This window comes from Brachyhypopomus gauderio, chromosome 3 (assembly GCF_052324685.1).
Source record: "Brachyhypopomus gauderio isolate BG-103 chromosome 3, BGAUD_0.2, whole genome shotgun sequence".
NCBI classification, from domain to species: Eukaryota; Metazoa; Chordata; class Actinopteri; order Gymnotiformes; family Hypopomidae; genus Brachyhypopomus; species Brachyhypopomus gauderio.
In genome coordinates this window covers 16198823-16208710 of record NC_135213.1, presented here as the reverse complement: position 1 = coordinate 16208710, position 9888 = coordinate 16198823, and positions in this window count along the sequence as shown.

The window sequence follows — 9888 nt, the reverse complement described above, 5'->3', positions numbered from 1 at the left end:
CAGAACTCTTCACAATGTTGAAATAAAATACTGAAAAATAATTCGATTTTCAGAGTATCTAATTAGTGATTATTAACAGAGTCTTTTAACTCAGTGCATGCTTACATACTCTCCAGGCATTCTGAGAAAAATAATAACTCTCTGTAATTAGTCTAACTACCTTTGTTTAATTACTGTGGATAACACTCAAAATCATAGGACAATAATTAAATTACATAAGATACTATTCCCCAAAACACAACAAACAACAGTCTCTCCATGCTCATATCTTGACTTTAAAGAGCTTCTTACAACTGAAAATGACTCATTCATCTCTGTTTGAATCAATACATTTGAAAGGTTGGAAGTGGGCATCAGGCATTGCTTCGCCTGCTCCGCTGGTATCGATTCTGAGCATGAAACTGCCACACTATCACAAAACAAATAGCCCTGGCTCCACACTGACTGTCGCAGGTTTTTACGGAGAGCCTCATTGATTTCTGGGTAGCAGAGGGGCTTTGATCACTGGGAGAGAAGTTGGGGAAGGGGGTTGTGTGACCTGGCTCGTCCACAGGCACTCCAAACAGAGTTTAATAACAGCATTGTGCAGCAGAAATGTGAGGTACTATTGAGAATAATAGTTCCAAAATGGTCTGGTCCCATTGTTCAGAGTATCTGTTTGCCTCTTTTTCTTCCCTTCACAACTCTTTCTCTCTTTGTTATTCTCTCTCTCTCTATCTCTCTCTCTCTCTCTCTCTCTCTCTCAAAGCCTGTCACTCTCTCTCAGAGTGTACTTTGGTGGTATGCAGGTGCTGGGGGGCAAGGTGTGTCTGTTGGTTGTAAATGAAGGTGCTCTAATACTGACACTCCTCTCCTACGCTTTGTGTTACAGGCGTCCCAATATTTGTCCTCTAAGAACGCCATCTGGCTTGTCCTTTTCACCTTCACTCATCAGGTCTTGGGATTTTGTAAACAAAATGCTGAGCAACAAACACACACATACTCTCATCTCTGAGTACAAGTGACCTACCTGATACAGAATCAGCTCTTATTGATTTCAGATCAGCCTGTAAGAGGTGCAAGTTCAGAGCAGATGTAGTGATTTTCATGGTCAACCTATCTACTAAATCCTTTTGGTAACACATTGTAAACAAGCTCCTAATTAGTTTTCAACATTTTAAACATATTCATAGTTGTACCAAGATGCTGAGGATGCAATTTTTAAGTGGTTGAATTTCAAGAGATAACAAAAGCACTGTCTGGAAAAGAAATCAGTGTGTGGCTATAATATTGCAATAATCACAATGAATGCCTAACAGTGGTCATTAGTGTTGTTGAATTCCCCAATCTACCTGTCTTGTATCCACTCTCACTGGACAAACTGTGCAGCCTATTCACTGCACAATTTGCCAGTCAGCCTCTACACCACATTCTGCTGAACACTACTCACCAGCATTAACACGGAAATGACTATGGCATGGTTAGGGGTAGTGAGTTACTACAAGCTTATCAGCCACAGCAGAGTTGCTTTTTTATGAGTGCTTTTTTACTAGTGTCTGTGTCACTGCTGTGGTCAGAAACTAACCACAGATGAAAGGTCAGTCCTGACGAAGGAAAACTCTGGTAGGCCATAGAGAAGCTGTACGACCATGAGGTGTCCCTACAAGCAAAATGCTTCTAATAAATTGTAAATTATTGTAGTCTGCTAACGATTTTAATGAATGATCTTCATGCATGTCAGAACTCACTAGAATTCACTAGACTCTCAATGTAGCTTTTCTTAGGGTTTCTTCACATCTATTTTAAGATGTTTCCATATGTACATTCCAATAAGTCACTATACACACAGGAGCATATGGGAGTGCTAACGTTGTGGCTTCCTATTTAAAGAATTTGTACTTCATTTACACGCAGCCACTGTGCTCTCAAATCAAATGTTTTTATATTAGATTAGGTCAGATTAGATTAGAAAATGCTGCAAATCGTCCTACAGTGTTTAGGAATCAGTAAAAACATATGAGTTCACTCTAGCGAATGGGAATGAGCACGCCATACTCCACTGAACCTTCTTGAGTAAACCAATCACAAGTCAATAAGGTGACTGCATACAGAAACAAAACTGAGTTCTTAATTATCTTGAATAAATCACTGAGACAATAAATTGGACAAATGTGCAGCCGCACTCTGACACATGTAGCTGTTTTCTTATGCACATCACGACTTTGTTCAATTATGCAACCTAACCTGGGGAACACGCACTTATACCCTCTGTAGGAGTGCACAGCTGGAGGGATGCCATTGGTACAGTTAGGTTGGAGGACATTATTTCTTCGTTAGGTGAGGTGATGTGTTAAGAGTTTCCATAAAGTATATGAGCTTTATGCTACCTTTTATGGACAATTACCTGGAGAGAAACACTTAGCCTTATTAACAGCCAGGGTTTGTTCTCCAACCCTTCTGCAAATTTTGAATCTCATAATTGAACAGATTTATGTTGATATCTTTTTTGCAATGCTCTCTGCGAGTGCTTGATTTAATCTTCTCTCACTCTTGTCTTTTATGGTGCTCCCTCTTGTGAGACAGAGAGATTTTGTTTAAAACAGGCAGTGACCTCAATGAATTCAAGTACTTTTGTAACAGAGTCAGGGGGAGGGGCAGAGAAGGCATGATTTGCATGCAGGTGACGTCCTTTCCTACTGAGCCCAGCAGAGAAAAAGAGAAAGAGGGAGAGGACGAGAGGAAGAAAGAATGCATGAATCAGAATGCACGTCACCGCGTTTCTATCCCTCACTTCGGAGTACGTCTGAATGTCCTAGTCATGCCCCCCAATAGCAGACAATAGCCAAGGGCCTGTCACCAGTCTCTACAGCTCCCCATAGTCCCTGAAGGACAATAAGCTGCTTCACTATTTTAAAACAAAGTTATACTAAGACCTGATAATGCAGCTTCAATTTGTTAGATATAAAATCACTTTTATCTTCAAACAATTAAATGAAAACTAATTATTACATCAAATATTTTTATTGAATTCTGGTGAATGTAAATGTCACACTTATGCTTAATCATAGAAATATACTTTAGCTGAAAAACACTATATTTTCACAATGTTAATTTTGTATTGATGTGTGCATTATGTATTGATAAAACAAAACAACAGCACACATGGGTAAACTTGAGCAAGGCACTTAACCCCCAAATGCTTTGAGAGAACTCTCCTTGTAAAAGGCTATTGCAATTAGCTTCCTGGGCTAACTCATCAGCTACCATGTACACGTTCACAATATACACTCAGAATACCCACTTCATTGCAAACACCTGCACAGACTCACCCACTTTATTAGAAACACACACCTTGTACCTGCACTCATTTAATTTTATTAAAAATATATAGCTTGGACCTACAATTACTGGCATCTTTATTACACAAATGTTATACGTGCACACTTGTCTGATTACAGACTTTAAGTATATGGTCCCCCTGTAGACCTTCATTTGTTGCCATGCACAATGTTTGTCACACTTTACTGCTTTCATTATGACCTATAGTCTCTAACTGTACACCTTAAAGGTGTCTGTAATAAATATTTGTTTCTAAAAAAAAATTGTATAATGATGGTAGTCTTACTTATGGTTTCCAGTTAGTAGCTATCTCATCCATGTAGCACATTTATTTGTTTTTGGGATCAAATACTTTTTAAAGCTGGCAATTTGTTTCCCAAGCTATATATATGTCTCAGGCCTTACTACGCTTTCTTCAGTGAATAACAGATTGTAAATAACCTTCTAACAGCTGAAGAGGACAAAAAGAGGTTTTATAAATCAATCGTATAACATAATCTTCATCAGCACGTTGTGTTTTTTTCGATTTTGCCTTGGCAAAGGCACGCGCTTACAGTTAGTGTCTCCTGTAAGCTGCAGAATGCTGTGTGTATTATATTACCCCTATATCCTGCATGCTGACTGCAACGCATGCAATCATAGGACAACAGAAAGGGGCTACATATAGCACACACATGCCTGACAAAGCTAAACCCGAGTAGGGACAGTCACTTATAACTCGCTTATGCTTATGATTTACGGATGTCTGTGCACAGTGACCACTTTATAAGGTGTGCTTGTCTTATGAATGCTGCCAGCAGGACTCATGTGACAACTATGATTGGTGGTGCGTTTCTGGCATCACCGATACACTCAGTCATTTGTCATCTGACTAACTGTCCCAGGGCCAGTCAACTAACTTGAATTGAGCTAATTAGCAAATTCATGTGCTCAGAATAAAATCCTTGGGGAAACTTACTTTCTGAAGATGAGCCTACATCTGTTGGCATCTTCCACAAGTGAGCAGATTTTTTCTGCAGAGTTGGTATTAGCTGGATAGCCTGTAGATCTATATTTTATTTACAAATATGGTTAAATAAATAAATAACACATTGACTAACCTTATTAGGTACTTCATTAGCACATGACATACTTTATCAATGACAACCCACCAATACACACAGCGCTTGCTAAATGGCTATAGCATTTAGGATTAAATGTGTGCGCAACTGAATGAGAGAAAAAGCTCTATATAGCTATTTGTTTTGACATATTACATTACATTACATTATTATTATTATTATTATTATTATTATTATTATTATACATATTATTTTCTGAAGTTTGCAATTATGCAATCTTTTCAATATATTTAAACAAAACATTTATAAAACAATTAGGCTATACTGTTAGCCTAAGGATGACGTTAAATAGCACAATACAAGACATGGACAACACAAAATATGTTTTATTGATCTTATTTTTATGCACAGTGGTAGGCTCAGGCTACTTAATAATGTTAACTCATATTTCAGTTCACAACAGTAGTGCAGCTTAACGATGGTCCTAACCTATGCGATTGTGTTCTCAAATGTGTCACGTGGACACATACCTCATGCCTGAATGACTGCTGTGACTACATTTTTACAAGGACTGTGGGTTTTTGTTTGACTCAGTGTGTCTGTTTAATATTTAGACAATGTAATTTGGTGTTAATTTCGGCATTACTATCATATGATACCCTTAACTATTAACTCAGCAAGTACCATGTTAAAGGACGACTGCGGTTCATATAGCTTACGTGATTTGTTGACTGTTTTTGCTCTTATAAAACTGTTTCCCTTTTCATTGCTGACAGAAATATCACTTCTCTCCTCCGCTGGCCGGCAGTATAATCTCTCCCGGCTGGAACTCTCTCAGCGGGGTGAGCGGGATGACTGGAGGAGTTATCGCCCTCGCCATCCTGTTCTTTCTGCTCTGCAGCGCGTGCTTCAGCGCGTGATGTCTTCCCCGCTTACCTTATCGCGTCGCGCCAAAAAGATGCTCGGCACGTTGAGAAATTCAAGGTGTCGTTCCTGTTCTGTGACAGCCACAGAGAAAGTGGAAAGGAAGAAGAAGGGGGGAAAGGAAATAGCAATAAAGTGTTAGAAATTGAAATTGTTATAAGCGGGGCTGAAAATAGGCTATGAGTTTCCGCCCCATGTGGGTGAGCAGGGCATTAGAAGAGGGGAATGGTAATGATAATGATGAAATTAGTCTCTTGATGTGGTCATCGAAATAGGCCGGGTGCTGATTTGCTTGGACGGTCGTTATTGTGCTAGGGTTTCTGTACTTCATTACCTTAGAGTGTGTCGTCGTGTGACCTCGTTATCTGGCCGTTGCAGGCTCGACTCTTGTCAGGGCAAAGGTCCAGAAATATTACAGGTCGTTTTTTAATATCTGCGCTCTCAAAAAGAGCATGACTTTGTAAAGTAGGCTACTCTTTGAAATGGAGCTACAGATGATAGCCTAATAATAGTGTTTTTACACCCCCACCCTTGGCAAAAAAGTTTCTGTCTTTTCTGCACTCTGGTACACTGTTTCCTCTTAGACACATAATGCCAAACATGGCTGCTTTTCAAATTCAAGCCCCTCGCTGTAATTCTGAACTCTCACTAGAACTGCTTTTGATTATAAGAGTTTAGGTAAAGGTCTTACAGGTGTTACAGTGTATAGGAATATTTAGGCTTGTTATTGGTATTGTTGTTGTTGTTGTTGTTGTTGTTGTTGTTGGTGGTGGTGGTGGTGGTGGTGGTGGTGGTGGTGGTAATAGTTGGTCATGGACTTGAACTCTACATTTACATGTAGAATGTAAGTTAAAAGGTTACTTTTCAATGCATTTAACTGAGAAAGCATTATTCACACCAACAATATGAAAGATGTACACATTATTAATTCAATCCACTCAATCCCTGTCTGAGATACCTTGTAGCCTATGTATTATATATGAAAGGGTGAATTGAGGGGAACAAAACAAAATAGAAAAAATGATTATAAGATTGTTTAGTGATCTCTCTCTCTCTCTTTCTGTCCACAGTTCTGACATGAAAGTTAATTTGTTCCCACTGGATTTTTTTTATGTTTATTGCGACATTTTGCAATTCACCCAGAAAATAAATATCCTATTAACAAGTTTCTTTCTATCTGCTGCTGTATATGCATACACATGGAAATGAAAGTCCCACAACAAAGACAGAGATAGATAGATGAATATAAATGCAAAACATTACACACACAAACTGAAAACGATGGAGAGTGACAGAGAGAGAGAGACAGGCATTTAGAGGAAAATAAAAATTTGTCATTTTCCACATCTCTTCTTCAGTCTGATTGTTATTTGTTCTTTTTGATAATAAAAATATTTGGTTTAGTTATTCAAATATTTTATGCTTGTGTTGAGGTTGTTTTCTGTGTAACCTGTTGACCCCCCCCCCCCTCTCATCCTTTGATGCATTCCTTTTTTCTCTAGGACATCTTTGCTACAGCAGTAGACATGTTGGACCTTTAGAAACATTCATTGATTCTGACTGATCATGCTACAAGCTAAACTGGCCAGATTGACCTAATGCTCTGGCACAAGTGTCCACCATTCAAACCCTGTGTCATATGTCCTGGGAGACTCTGACAGTTACTCCCAGTGACTTATCATGTTGCGAAGAGGAATTGTTCTCATTTTCCATCACACAGAAGAACACAACAGTGCCACAATTAGATTTCGTCTAAAACACCAAAACATGCACAGAACGGGTGCTCTTATTTTGGAGGTGGTGGTGGGGGGGTGGAGTTGTCTTTGTGGTTTTGGATGTTGGCTGAGAGCTGCTAAGCTCCTGGGCATTCTTCACCATTTAGTTCTTTTCTTTCCCTGCTGAGCACTGAACAGCTCTCTTTGTCTGGCTTCCACTCATGGGATGCTATTCAGAGGGCTAAATGTGGCATGTTTAAATGTGAGATACAGCATAGCTTGTCTCGACCCCATTTGGGATATCTGCTGAGGCAGAAAGCCCAAGTAATAGCCTACACTAATCAAAGGACATAATTCAACCTCTGTCACACCACAACAGAACATTATGATTGTTCTACACGTATTGATTGAGAGATAATACATAACCATTACTCCTTGAGACAGAGTTATAGAGGGTTGGCTTTGTTCCTGCAGCTCTGTCACCTTGGAGAATTTAGTTCCAAACGTAATCAAATACACTTTGTGTGGCTAGTCCAGGTTTTCAGACTAATGTAAAAGTTTCCCAGTAACATTTATGATTGGCAATAGGAATAGGAGTCTTGGTATCAGAATCTCAGAGTGAACTATAATAAGAATAATTGTAAAAAAAATGTGTGTTATGTTAATAATAATACTAATAGTGTGTGTTAATAATAATAATAATAATAATAATAACAATAAAAGTCAGGTTCTCTCACCTTGAGAGATCCCACGTGGATTTATTCGTGTTTCAGTTTTGACCCCACGTTTTCTGCATTGTGTGTCTCCTCCCTTCCTTGTATCCACCTGTGTTTAATTGTCCTTGATCATCCTATGTATTTACTCCCCATGCCTTCCTGATTTAGCTTGTACGTCATTGTTTTTATATACCCCTTTCTCTGGCTTCCATTGTTGTAATTGTGTTTTTTTGTTTTGCTGGCCTTTATTCCTTGCTCTTCCCTGCTGTTTTGTTCATGTGTTGTTTCCCGGTTTTGTTCTGGTTGTTAGACCATGAACTGCTTTAACATGGAGGAGATATGAATTACTCTTAATAAACATTGCTCGACTCGGCACGTGTGTCCAGTTTTCTCTGCATCTCAAACAGCAGCAAAAATTGTAATAATGGTAATAGTAATAATAATTGCATATACAGGAATTGAACTCAATGGAACCTAAAGTATAATAACTAAAAATGAAAAGTTAAAAGTCCTATTTAAATGTCAATTAGTTGTGTAAAAAAGACATGTTGTGGATATTCCTGAATAAGTGGTTTCACTCTGCAGCTGTTTCTTTTATCAGCTTTGAATCATGAGCAGCAGTAAAGTTTCTGAATGTCATGGGTGTGAGAGTGCAAAAAGAGTTTAGTGAACATAAGTGCACAAAAGCAAGTAAAGAATCCCAGCATAACATTACTGACCAACAACCAAACGAAAAAACAAGGGGCTGATAAAAAGAATAACGCAATGACACCCTGGTGACATGATGAATGAGACTAAATACACAACATCTGAGTGGGGCGTGGAACAAAATCAAAACATATGACACACACGTGCAACAGAAAAGCACAGTATAAACAAAAGGCCACATGAGCGCCACCTCCATCAGACACATTGTGTTGATGGGGAGGCACCGTCTCACTGAACAGAGAGGAAAGCCACATATAAGCCTAATACCCAGGCACATGGCTAGATGTGAATCTGCTTCTTGGTGCAAGAAATTTAAAATGTTTCAACATAATGTGCATTTATACTTGTTGGGATACTTCTCTTAATGAGGTAGCAGAACAAAAACATACGGAAAGTAGGAGAAAAGCCCTTCGGATCTATAGGAATCACTTAATAATTTTGTAGTTAGCACAGTCCCTAAACTGAAAATGTCCCTATAATGTGCTTATTGTGGCCGCAAAATATCTGGCACTGGTACAAGAGGACACCTGGTTCACCACGCAGGCAGATTAAAAAGCACAAACAAAACACTTGATTAAATGGAACCTACTCATTGCCACAATGTTGATAATTGTCTATGCCTCCGTCCAATAGTCGTGAGCCAAGCCAGCCAGAAGTATTACAATGTGGGAAACCAATGAGCACCTGACAGAAGAAGTACTTTCTTACCGAGGCCAGAAAGTCCAGGTTCATTTACAGACCTGCGGACTGTGGATCAAAGCCTAATACCTCAAGCACTCTGTTTACTAATATCAATATCACCAAGTAATGAAGGCAAAAAAAAAAAAAAACTGCATGAGTAAGAATGCAAACAAACCTTGTGCAGCGTTTAAATTGTTGAACTTGCTGAGGTATTGCAGATGGCTGCTCGTGGCTCTGTGTTGAAGGATTATAGACTGCATCATGCTTTATCAAGAACATTAACTGCACCTTAACATTTGTCAGATATTTGCAGGAACTGAGCAGGCATATAAGATGCCACGAGTGATTTACTATTCTTGGTGTGATCTGCAAAATATTTTTAGGAAAGCAGATGTTCTATATGAGATTAGTACTTTTTGTACTCTCACTTGACCTGCAAAAGGGGAATCTGAAGCAGCAAGCATTTTAGCTGTTAAATAATGTGGAGCACCCTGTTAAACCCCTCTTAGAATCCCTTCAGGAAGAGCTGCAGTCTTGGGCATTTTTTAGCAACACAAAGGACAACTTAGGAACACCAACGCACGTGTAAACGCTTGTCAGGAGCGACTGGACCTCTACAGGAGCAGCGTGTGCTCCATGTGAGCTTCAGTGCTGTCATTTTAAAAGTCCCTGTTGAAATAAAGGTGAAGAGCTAGCAGTGCTGCACAAATCCTATAGACTAACGTCTTCCAAATGAATCCACACAATGCGATTTGGTGTCTTCGC